General features: G+C 56.0%; 1 long non-coding RNA gene across 1 annotated transcript; it reads left to right on the top strand.

Moving 5' to 3' along the window:
* The first annotated feature begins 4,656 nt into the window (after nt 1-4,656).
* Nucleotides 4,657-5,967, top strand: LOC149125271 (uncharacterized). The gene is made up of 3 exons (XR_016236874.1): nt 4,657-5,115; nt 5,247-5,417; nt 5,517-5,967. It is a non-coding gene; the product is annotated as an uncharacterized LOC149125271 (long non-coding RNA).
* The last annotated feature ends 5,052 nt before the right edge of the window (nt 5,968-11,019 follow it).

Here is an 11,019-nt window from a genome sequence, read left to right as displayed (position 1 = left end):
GGCCGAACCGGTGTATGAGAAAGGAACTGTGGCCTGCAGCTTCCCAGTGGAGAACTCTCCAATCTGTCCTTCTGACAAAGTCAAAGCCACTCACTCTTCCTCTGGCAGGCTAATGTCTCTTTCTCAGCCTACCCGCTCACAGGGTGCATGTGCTGTGCGTTGTGGAACCACAGGTCAGTGAAAGCCAGGGCACACGGCCTGGAAGCCAGTCTGGAGTCCTTCTCCAGCCTCTCCACTCTTCCCGTCCTCTGCTTGGTGTTCTCTTGCTCAAAGCAGCCCGTTTCTTGGCGAGCCAGCTCTGAGCTTTTGAAACTCCTTCCTCTCTTTGAGGACCTGAAGGACTGCCCAGGGACCCTTCGGGTCTCTAAGGGGAGCTCTCAGGGTCCCTGCAGAAGCCGCCTTCTCCAAGCCAGGCCTGGAGAGCTTGCAGTGATGCCGTCTCCGGACCTCCACCTGCCTCCGCACACGATTCTCCATGTTCCCCCAGAAAACGAGGGCCACAGGTAGAAGGCTGTGCTTTGCAGCCAGTGCAGAAAGCAAATCCCACCCAGGGTGTTTCCAACACCTGCCTTCCGAGGCCAGCACCAAATGAGGCTCCTGGCAGTTGGGCCAAGGCACTAATATTCCAAAGGCTTAAAGGACACAGCTCACAGAACACCGGCAGAGTCTCCGTTAGCCCTTGGAGCAATGGCCGGGTCCCATGAAAAGCAAATTCAAGGTTGGGAATATGCAACAACCACCAGGCTTTACAAACCTTCGTCTTGCCGACAAATCACATCTGCTGGGTGGGATGCTTGATTTTACTGGATGAGGCAGCTGAGAATTGTGGTGACCCGTCCCCCGGCTCAGGCCGTGACCCGAAAGAAGTTTCCTGCAGAGCTACCCGAGGGTCAGGCAGGACTGGAGACACCCTGGCCTGCCACAGAGAAACGTGGCAGGGGGTTGGGGGTGGGGAGAGCAGGACTCCTGACCCTACCATGGGCGCGTGCTGTGGATTGTGGTACCGTCGTCCCCTGGTATCTACTGGTTGCACTTTTAGCAAGTTTCAGTTACCTGTGATCAACCACAGTCCAAATATAGGACATGGAAAATTCTAGAGATTCGTACACTTTAGACTGTGGACCGTTCTGAGTAGTGTGATGGATTTTTGCATCGTCCCACTCCTTCCTGCCCAGGATGTGAATCACGGCTGTGTCGGGTGTATCCGTGCTGCGTCCATTACCTGCCTGTTAGGCACCGGGTGGCCTCTTGCCTACAGAGTGACTGCTGCAGTGTTGCCCTTGCTTGTGCTCACGTAATCCCTACTTTACTTGATAGGGACAAAAAAGCACAAGAGTGTTGGTGCTGGCAGTACAACGAGGAGCCGTAAAGTGCTTCCCGTAAGTGGAAAGGGGAAAGCTCTCGACTCAATCAGGAAGGAGAAGAGTTGCACGCTGGGGTTGCGAAGATCTGTGGTAAGAATAAATCTTCTGTCTTTGAAGTTGTGAAGAAGGAAGAAGAAATCCGTGCTAGATCTGCTATGGCACCTCAAACTGCCAAAGTTATAACCACAGTGCGTGGCAAGTGCTTAGCTAAGAAGGAAAAGGCATTACCCTTGTGTGTGTGTGCATCTGTGAGAGAGTACTTGTGTGTGTGTGCATCTGTGTGAGAGTACTTGTGTGTGTGTGCATCTGTGTGAGAGTACTTGCGTGTGTGTGTGCATCTGTGTGAGAGTACTTGTGTGTGTGCATCTGTGTGAGTACTTGTGTGTGTGTGCATCTGTGTGAGAGTACTTGTGTGTGTGTGCATCTGTGTGAGAGTACTTGTGTGTGTGTGCATCTGTGAGAGTACTTGTGTGTGTGTGCATCTGTGTGAGAGTACTTGTGTGTGTGCATCTGTGTGAGAGTACTTGTGTGTGTGTGTGCATCTGTGAGAGTACTTGTGTGTGTATGTGCATCTGTGTGAGAGTACTTGTGTGTATGTGCATCTGTGAGAGTACTTGTGTGTGTGTGTGTGTGTGAGAGTACTTGTGTGTGTGTGTGCATCTGTGTGAGAGTACTTGTGTGTGTGGAGGGGAAATGTAGGGTACAGAGGGCTCAGGACTGTGTGTGGGTGCAGGCCTCTGCCGGGGCCCAGGGACATGTCCCCTGCACATAAGGGCAGACGACTACATCACACTCAGTCCTCAAAGCAACCCCCAAAATGGCCACTATGGCTGGTGCTGCGCTGATCTGAAGCCAGGAGCCAGGTGCTTCCTCCTGGTCTCCCATGCGGGTGCAGGGCCCAAGCACTTGGGCCATCCTCCACTGTACTCCCGGGCCACAGCAGAGAGCTGGACTGGAAGAGGAGCAACTGGGACAGAACCCGGTGCCCCAACCGGGACTAGAACCCGGGGTGCTGGTGCCGCAGGCAGAGGATTAGCCTAGTGAGCTGCGGTGCCGGCCCTTATCCCCTCCTTTTCAGAGCTGAGGAAATGGAGGCCCGGCCAGGGGAAGACCCGAGCTTACCGCAGCTCTGCTGCCTCCGGATCCACACTGCCTCCCCCACCGCACTGCAGCACCTGTGTGCTCACTGGGTCGTCTGGCTTGTTTCAGGGGTGACAACCTCAGGTCCCTGGAGACGGCGCAGTCCCTGAGGCTCAGGTGATGCCTCTGCCTGGGAGGACAGGTGAGAGAGCTGTGCGGTGTGGTGCACAGGGATGCACGGAGCCTGGCGACTCATCCTGCCGCTCTGTGGCTGCAGGCACCGCCCCCTCGCCCAGGCAGGCACCCCCAGAGCCAGGAGATGTTCCTTTTCCCCTTTCTTTCCCTGGAATTCCCGCAGGATCAAAACTTCCTTTCAATTTAACGAAATAAAAATACCACTTGCTCCCGCCTACGCCTCAGGGGGTGGGGCAGAGGCATTTAAAGAAAGGTGGTGGCTGTGTGGCGTCATTGCTAACAGTCGCCAGGCTTATCTTAGCTGCCTGCCTATCACACTGAGGACATCTCTCTGCCTCGCCCTGGCTTGGGGCCCCCAGCTCCCAGTGTCTCCCTGTGCCCTTTGCCTGTGGAGCCCCTGGGCTTGTGGGGGCTGTCCCAGGGCTGGCGGGACCACGATCGATCTAACTCTGAGTCGGGAAGGAGGTTTAGCAGGTGACTGTCGTCTTGCGTGTGGAGTTCCTTTCCTTGTCCCTGTTCTCAGAGGTCACCACGCAGCTGTGCCTGTCAGCGGTTTGCTGTGATTCGCAGAAGAGACATGGCGGTGGGACAGAGGCCAGCCATTCTGCATCTGTGTGGGGAGCCAGGCTAGGTCCTGTCACTCAGTGGTGCCCAGGGTCCCAGTGGAGCAAGAGCTGGGGTCACCGGGGCTGGGCCCCAATGGCTGGAGGTTACGCCCTGCAACAGAAGGAAGAGGGTGGAAGAGCAGGCGTCAGCAGCTCTAAGAACCTTGCACTTGAGAGCAGTGGTCTCCGAACTTCAGAACACGTGCTAGTTAATGAGGTCCTTGCTATACAGACTTCTGCAAGAACAGAAGCCGACGCCATGTACAGCTTTCCAGAGACCCACACATGCGGCCCTCCTGATGGCCCCAGGAAGCTAGCACCCTCTCCCCGTGGTCCAGAGGAAGAGACCGAGCCGTAGCCGGGGAGGAGCATGGGAGGGGGTTGGAGGGTCCCAGTCTTTCCTCTGTTACTGGCTTGGGAGGTGTAGGAACGGCCTGGAATCTGCAATATTTAAGCAGTGCAGGCAGCCTGAAACCACACTCAGAAAGTCTGAGTTCTGAGGCTGGGATGCACAGGCACAGCCCACCTGCCCTGATGCACCACGGACATAGCCACTCAGTAATTCGTTACTGCTATTTTTAAAATGTATTTATCTGAAAGAGCCCCCATCTACTGGCTCGCTCACCAATGCTGGCAACACCTGGGCCTGAGCCAGACAGATCAAAGTCTGGAGCCAGGAACTCCATCCAGGTCTCCCACGTGGGTGGAGGGACCCAACTTCTTGAGCCATGACAGCTGCCTCCCAGGGTGCACCTTAGCAGGAAGCTGGTGCAACTGGAATGCAAACCCAGGCTCTTCAATGGCTTAGCTGCTGTGCCACAACTCCCACCCCTATTCAGTGGTTTCACCCCCCACTGTGAAAAGCACCTCTGGACCCCAGTCAGTGATGCAGGAGAGGTAGAGAAGGGTAGACCCAGCAGGGCCACGTAGGGCTGGCCTGATGGCCATGTCCTGTACAGAGCGGCACTGGGGGAAGACCACTGCGGTGTGTCTAGGGCCACATCTCCCGGCACTGGGGACCCAGGGATGGGGCTGGTTCCCGAGTTCCTGCCGGGGTGTCAGAGGTGCTCAGTTAAGGAGAACATCCCAAAGCCTTAGTCCCAGGCAGCAGACGTTCCGAGGCCGGGCTGTGACGCACTGCCCTTCCTAGTCTGTGAGCCTCAGACCCCTTGTTGTACCTGAGTCCAGGCCATTGGCGTAGCTCTTCAAGGGGTCTTACATCTAAGCACCACCTGGAATAATTATTTACTTAGTATATTTTAAATCGACTCATGCTTTTTTTTTTTTTTAAAGCATTAATGATTTTTAAAGGAAACTTCTGTGTTCATTTGCACAGTGCAATAATTACCAAGCGTGGGATCCAGCCAGGGGTGAAATCCTGTCGCTCAACTCTTCCTGTGTCCCCGCGGAACCAAGGGAGGGGTGGCTGTCTGGGTCGGGGTGGAGGGGGGGTTCCAGTGGCAGGAAGGTGAAGGGGGTGAGAAGAGGGCGTGGCTCCTGCTGGCCTGGTCAAGTGCAGCTTCCGCGCAGGGGAGGCACGGGGCAGCGGTGGTCTCTGAACAAGCACTGCTGTCTCCTGAGCTTTGCACACAGTGACAGAACAAGGACGAAGCCTCAGCCACTTCAGGTTCTTGTTACCCCGTCTTCTTTAAAGAGACCAGTTCCGTCTCACTCCCTGTATTGTTCCCCACCCACCCCCTGCATTCCTCCCCAGGTTTGGGCCAAACCTGAAGAAGCTGTGTGGAGAAGCTCACCTAGGCCTACGGCCCCCACCCCCACCCCAGCCCACCTGAGATGTAAACAGGCCCAGCCTGCTGGGGTCTGGGCTTCTGCCTTCTGTCTGTAAGCTTGCTGGCAGTTGGTCGACCTCTGTGAGTTTATTTTCTCTGAATAGGTTCAGTCTGGCTGCGAGTTCTGTCTCCTCTCTGTTCTGCACCCCTTTTCCTTCCATTCGGTGCCCCTATGCGGAGGCACCCACTTGCCCTCTTTTCCCTACACACAGGGCCCTGCACTGCCTGAGGAACTTCCCTCTTCCTGGAGCACTTGTCCCCGTGGCCTCTTGGTGTTGTCACCTCCGAACAGTGCACCTGCTACATGTCCCCCAGCCCTGTCAGGAAGACAAGGGCTGGCCAGAGATGCTGATGGTCACCTCTGGGTCCCCACTGCCTAACAGGTTGGTTTGTACCTTGTTGATGATAATTGTGGAGCGGTTGGTTATAACGTGTCGAGGTCTGTGCTAAGAACTGTACATGGATCCCCTTGCATAATCCAGCAATGATTTGACCCCTGCATTCCAAGTGAGCAAACTGAAGCTTCAAGAAACATTACACAGAAGGCGTGGAGCGGGACCCAGAAGAAACATTACACAGAAGGCGAGGTCAGCGGGGTTTCAGGGCCTACTCATTCCGCTGTGATCGCTGGAGGACAGCAGACTCGTGAGTGGGAAACGGAACGAGTGGATGACGAGTGAGTGAGCTATAGGACAGAGTGGTGCTTTCCAGGGTGGCAGGCTGGCCCTCACTCCTTACCAGAAGGCCTTGGCTGGGATGTGTGAAGTATGGAGGGCAGCACCCCCTGGTTTTAGGGTCCTGGGCAGGCCTGGTACTTGTAAGCAGGTGGGCTGACAGGGAGCAAATGCTGCAGGCGCTGTTGCTACTTGCACCCCAAAATCAGGCCCTGGAGGAATACCCTCCTAAATCAGGACCTCTCCCTCGTGCCCGGTCCTGGCAAAAAAAACAAAAAACAAAAAACAAACAAACAAAAAACAGCCCTCAGGGGAAAGCTGCGTGTTCAAAGATTAAATCCCAAGTCATTCATTTTTTGCATTCATTCGCTCGTCCACGGTCAGTGTGTGGCCTCGCGGTCAGCCTTTGCACAGGGCCCCGTGCTGCGAGAACTCAGTAGAGAAACAGACAGGGCAGCCCCTCGTCCTTCCCAGGACTTGGGTCCTTCTCCTACCTAGTCCTTCTGCTGTCAGACTGGATTCTTCGAAGTCCTCCCGCACACATTCTGGAACCCCGGACGGCCGGGCTGGGGCTCGCACACCTGACCCTCTGGGCCGCCATCGCTGCCCGTCCAGGCTGGGGGCTGGGACATCCCTGTTCTTGTACCCTCTGCCTCCGGCAGGTGACTTGCCCCAGCTGTGAGAGCGAGCTGCGGCTTCCGCCCAGACAGCAGGCGCTGGAAATTATTCAAGAATAACAAACAGGCCAGAAACATTTGCATAAGAAATCACACAGAACAATACATGTTATTTAAACTGCCGCTGGTTGGCAACAGAAGCGAAAAGCAGCTGAGTTCAATCTGCAATGCAAATCAGCCTCGTTCCGAGTGCAGCCTCCGTGCTGGGGGTGGGGGCCCAGCAAGGAAAGCAGGCGCGCACCCGCGTCCCGGTCCCCCCGCCCATCCACGCTCCCTCCTGCTCACGTACCTGCACGTGTTCTCACTTCTCTCCTTCCTGGACTCCTTCAGAGATTAATGGAAACAATTTGTCTTCTAATGTGACTGCGGCTTATGAATTCTTTGTCTCACTCTAATCCTTTAAATTATCCACATAATAAAATATGTATCCAGTGATTTCAGGTCATAATCTGATCTTCTAGGGAGAGTGGGGAGGGGTAGGGGAGCCGTTTGTTCCTCTCCATTTGTCTTTATTTGTCATCTTTTGTTCTGCCTAATGATCTTCCGCTCGCCTCCTGCCCGGGCATAGGCAGGGGCATTGCAGCGCCTGGGTCGGTGGGGGTGGAGCTGTGAGGAGAGCCCACACTGCTTTCCTTCCCTTCTGTGAGCTGGACGATGGAGGGCTCCACTAGCCCGGGGACCAGCAACCAGGGCCTCTGCAAGCCCAGGCCTCCCCAGCGCAAGAGCGTGGAGGAGCTGGCACTTCAGCGTCCACAGGTGTGCCCTCACCTGCAGAACATCAGAGCACAACTCTCCGCAAAGTGCATCCGGCCAGGGCTTCTGGGAGACCTGCAGTCAGTGTCCCCTTGCAGGCTGCCCCCAGGTCTTTGCAGGAGGGCTTCCTGCGTACTCCCTGAGAGAGGTGCTCCAGGGGCTGCCAGCCCTGGTGGCTGTGCACACAGCCTGCCCTCCCTAAAGCCCCATCCTGTTCTCCCTGGAGGTTGGGCAAAGCTCCCCATCAGTTACGCATCTGTCACCACCTGTGGTGCTGAGCCAAGGCTGCAGGGAGAAGGACCAGGCCATCAACTGAGCCATGGGCCCTCTGGGTACACCTGCCCACAGGGGGACACTTTTATAACATTTGCACAACATCGTGGGCCTGCCCTCCCCAGCATTTTGGTTGTAGGCTGTGGCCCAGGTCCCAGAGCAGCCTTGCCTGTGCTCCTATGAGGAGTCAGATGGGTTAATAGGTAGTTTTTATTTAGTGAGAAAGATGCATAGGAGAGTGAGAGCTTTATTTAAGAGAGAGAGGTGAATGGGGGTTCATACCAAGCTCCAGGAACCAGCCACGTGGAGGAGCATCTAGGCCAGGAAGCCTAAGGCGGGTAGCCCTGGAGGTACAGGGCTACAGCAAGCCCCCTAATGAACCTGATTGGCTGGTGGGCACCCAGGTATGTGGCCAGGTAGGGGCATGTGGTCACACAGGGGCGTGGTGAAGGTATCAGGTAGGGGCATGCGGTCACACAGGGGCGTGGTGAAGCCATGGTCTTCCAGCTCACAAACCTAATTGATTTTAACCTGTATGCCTGCCCACTTCACCCACCTGGTAACTGAATGCCAATTTGATTGTCAAGTTTTTTTTTTTTTCCTTAGAAATTGTACTTGAAAAGCCCACTGCCACCGGTCCCTTTGGGTTTTTCCTTTCTTGGAAGCCCCCCTCCACGCCACTCTGGAGGCCTTTCACTCTAATAAATACTTTTAAATCTCTTGGCTCATCCGCTTGGAGATTCTTCTTCCATGTGAAACAAAGAACAGAGGTAACAACAATTTCCCAGCCAGTCTGTGCTGGGACAAACAGCTGAGAGAAGCTCCCCACTCCCCAGAGGCCCTGGCTGCACACATCCTCACTTGAATTCAGGCTCCCCTGGTGGCACCCTGCATCTGTGACTTTGGGACTTAACGCTGTGGCTGTGTGTGAGCTGGGGAGCCCCACCCTGTTCAAGCCACAGCGGGCTCTGTGGATGGGCTTTGGGGCTGACACGGTCCTGGTTCCTGGGGAGGGAGAGGAGCTGGGGGAAGGGGGAAGAACTTGGCCTTCTCAAGGGCAGTCTGGAAGGTCGTGGAGCGGGTGACAGGCTGCGGGACACCGCCACCGGACAGCAGGCACGTGAGAGGTGATCCCAGGCTTGGGGGGAGGCCAGGACTAACTGAGTCAGGCCCTGGCTCCCTCATCCACAGCCAGCAAACAGAGTCCTTCGGTAGCTCATTTAGAAACAAAACCTGCCCTGGACTGCGACTATTTATAGTCTTTTATTTATCCCACTTGGTGTGAATATTCATGCCTTTCCCTCTCCTTGTGCTTCACTGCAGGGCCCCCAGACCTTGCTGCAATGGTGCAAGCTGGAGGAATGAGCCTCCTGTCTCTGCCCCCAAAGCTGAACCTTCTGAGTCCCAAAGCAGGCCCGGCCCCTGGGGTCAGGTAAGGAGAAGCAGGACCTCTGTTTCTCTTTTGCTTTTCCAGGAATGGTCAAGGCTCAGTTAGGCATCTTCTCTCAGAAGCTGTATTAGAAGGGACCCTCCCCCACTTCCAAGTCTCCCTTGATAAAATGGGCTTGAGCCAGACCCCAGGACGAGCTGCTGGAGTCCTGACTGTTGAGTCCCAAGTGACTCAGGCCCCTGGGGGCTTCAGGTGCCTCCTGGGCCCCTCTGGTGTGGCAGGGCTGCCCACGTGTGGGGTTCAGGGCAGACACAGCAGCAGGTCAGGGGAGCAGAGCAGCCCAGATACTTTGCTCCATCCGGGCCCTCAGAAAGAGCCTGTGCCCGTGGCCACACGGGGGCATTAGCAACATGGAAGAAGGAAGGTACCTCCCGGGGCGAGGGTCATGAAGGGAGAGCTTGGAGCCAGTGAGAACATTTGTGGAGAGCATAGAGAGGGGTGGAGGCGGATTGTGCGCGGTTGGTTGGTGCCCTGACCCTGGCCTTGACTGCAGGGGTTGAGCTGGAGATGGCACCTCTAGGCCCAATGCCTGCTGGGAACTATGTGGAATGTAAATTATGTCTCCAGCGGTTAAAGAAAATGAAAGTGGAGAAGGCTGTGGTGGGGAGGGCTGGATCCCACCCATGGCTTCCCTCCCGGCTCCAGCCAGTGCTTTCCAGCCTGCGTGGGCTTTAGGGCTGGGAACGTGGCCTTAGGCTTGGTGCTCAGGGGACCCCTGTGGGCAGCCAGGGGACGTCGTTACTCCCCGTGGGAGACTCAAGCTCTGAAAGGCTGAGCCTTGGCCTTCTCACCCGTGTGGGAGTCACTTGGGTACACACGTGGATGATAGCTTCCATCCCCTCCCGGGGGTCCTCTGCAGACCACAGGTGGAGCCCAGGGCCTAGGAGGTCTCAGGCAGTGCTGGCTCTTCCCCGTCACCACTCTGCCTCCTCGTCCTCCCCTCCTCCCTCTCCAGCCTGAGGGTCCACACCTTCCCACAGCTCTAGTGGCTGGTGAGGCAGGGGCAGTGGTCCCAGAGAGCCCAGGCACAGCTGTGATGGCCCCAGGCCTGGTGCCCCATGGGACCCCTGAACTCCAGAGACCTCTCTCTGCCTCCCTGGAGGGGCAGGCAGGGCCCTGAGGACAGATGGGAAAGGGGTTCTCCCCACAGAGAACACTCTAGAGTGGGAGTGGCACGAAGTGCTTAGGGCACGCCCAGTGCGGCCTCCCCCCTACAAGAGGAGAGTGGCAGAGTGGGAGAAGATGGCTCTGGGCCTGGCCTCCAGCTCTCTCTCCTGTCTGCATCCTGTAGCGCTGCTCCTCACCCTCCTCATTCCCGGCTAAAGAAAGTCTCCTTCCTGGGGCCTCATGCCTTTTAAACATTTGGAGGCTGTTGGCACGACGCTTAGCGCGGCCATCCGCTGGGTGCCAGTCGAAGCCTCTTCTGTCCGAGGCAGGGTCCTGGCCTGCGTGGCAGCTTCTCACTCAGCTCGCTGGTCTCAGGCCTGTGTGGATGGGAGGGTCTCTGGAGATGGGGATCCCCGCACAGCCTCAGCCTGGCCTCTGAGTGGGGGCAGCCCAGAGTTTCCTGGAGCTCCCCCCATCATGCAGGACGTGGGAGGAGTGGGGTCAGAGGCTCTGGAGGCATCGAGTCCAGCTCCAGTGTGACCTGGGCCCTGTCTCCCCGTGGGTTCCAGTCCCCACCTTCAAAGGCGGTGAGAACGGGGGCCTGACCCCAGACACTAGATGTTTTCTGAGTTCTACAGCAGAGTGGGTGTGACAGGGTAACTTGAGGGGCAATGGAAGGAGATGGGTTTTCCATGAAAAACCCAGAATGTAAAGTTTGGTTGCTCTTTCTCTTGGTGGAGTGGATATTTAGTAATAATTACTAACTAGCAAATGTAATGGCCTCGTTACTCAGCGTGGGTTTACTTTGGTTTAGTTTAGTTTACATACTATATTTTCATTCCTACTAATATTAGGGCATATATTATTATTGTGACTATTATTGGGATCTCCCTCTTTATTTTAAAAATTTATTTATTTGAAGAGCACAGTTACGCAGAGAAAGGGGGGAGGGAGAGAGAGAGAGAGAGGAAGAGAGATCTGGCCTTTGCTGTGGCTCACTAGGCTAATCCTCCACCTGCGGCGCCGGCACACCGGGTTCTAGTCCCGGTCG

Source organism: Oryctolagus cuniculus, chromosome 7 (genome assembly GCF_051225735.1).
Source record: "Oryctolagus cuniculus isolate XC-2025 breed Fujian yellow rabbit chromosome 7, ASM5122573v1, whole genome shotgun sequence".
In the NCBI taxonomy this organism is placed as follows: Eukaryota; Metazoa; Chordata; class Mammalia; order Lagomorpha; family Leporidae; genus Oryctolagus; species Oryctolagus cuniculus.
The sequence above is the reverse complement of the archived record's forward strand: the minus strand, read 5'-3'. Positions and strand labels throughout refer to the sequence as shown.